The sequence below is a fragment of the Callithrix jacchus genome, chromosome 9, assembly GCF_049354715.1.
Source record: "Callithrix jacchus isolate 240 chromosome 9, calJac240_pri, whole genome shotgun sequence".
Classification (NCBI taxonomy): domain Eukaryota; kingdom Metazoa; phylum Chordata; class Mammalia; order Primates; family Cebidae; genus Callithrix; species Callithrix jacchus.
The window spans coordinates 104,515,068-104,516,304 of NC_133510.1; the positions used below are offsets into that span (position 1 = coordinate 104,515,068).

The 1,237-nt window shown below is 42.4% G+C and overlaps 1 pseudogene; it reads left to right on the plus strand.

Annotated features, from left to right (window-relative positions):
• Positions 1 to 298: 298 nt before the first annotated feature.
• On the plus strand, positions 299 to 688 carry LOC144577655 (small ribosomal subunit protein eS27-like pseudogene; annotated as a pseudogene).
• The last annotated feature ends 549 nt before the right edge of the window (positions 689 to 1,237 follow it).

Consider the following 1,237-nt stretch of genomic DNA (forward strand, 5'->3'; position numbering starts at 1 on the left):
ATCCCAGCACTTTGGGAGGCCAAGGTGGGCTGCTCACCTGAGGTGAGGAGTTCTAGACTTGCCTGACCGGCATGAAGAAACCCCATCTCTACGAAAAAATACAAAATTAGCTGACTGTGGTGGTGCATTACTGTAATCTCAGCTACCTGGAAGGCTGAGGCAGGAGAATTGCTTGAACCTGGGAGGCAGAGGTTGCTGCGAGCCAAGATCACACCATTGCACTCTATACTTTGCAACAAGAGCAAAACTCCATCTCAAGAAAAAAAAAAATTTTTGTAATCCTTTCCATCAGTGATGACCTACCTGTGAGAACATGCCTTTTGCAAAGGATCTACTTCATCCCTCTTCAGAAAAGGAGAAGAGGAAACACTAGAAGAAATGCCTGGTGCAGAGTCCCAATTCCTACTTCATGAGTGTGAAATGCCCAGGATGCTATAAACTCACCATGGTCTTTAGCCATGCACAGACAGACATTTTGTGTGTTGGCTGCTCCACTCTCCTCTGCCAGCCTACAGGAGGAAAAGCAAGGCTTACAGAAGGATGCTCTTTTAGGAGGAAGCAGCACTAAAAGCACTCTGAATTAAGATGAGTGGGAAACTATCTCAATAAACACATTTTTTATTAAAAAAAATTAGCTGGGCATGGTGGCACACCTCTGTAGCCCCAGCTATTTGGGAGGCTAAGGTGGAAAAAATCACTTCAACCTGGGAGGTGGCTCATGCCTGTAATCCCAGCACTTTGGGAGGCTGAGATAGGCAGATCACGAGGTCAGAGTTCTGACCTGGCCAACATAGTGAAACCCTGTCTCTACTAAAAATACAAAAAATTAGCCAGACTTGGTGGCGGCACCTGTAATCCCAACTACTCGGGAGGCTGAGGCAGGAGAATCACTTGAACCCGGGAGTTGGAGGTTTCAGTGAGCTGAGATAGCGCCATTGCACTCCAGCCCAGGCAACAGTGTGAGACTCCATCTCAAAAAAGAAAAAAAAAGTTCAAAAAATTAAAAATTAAATTATTTGTTACACAGTTCTTAGAGGAATTTAAACTACCCAGCTATGCATTAACTATAATAACTATTTATATAGTTGGTCAATTTTTGTAAAATATAGGACAGCTGTAAGTTAGCTAATATATTTTAAAAAGTGAACACTTGCATAATAGAATATACTACAATAGCACTTGGAAAATGGAGTAAAAAATGACTTGGTTAATGGCATTCTTGCTGTTAATATTGCAC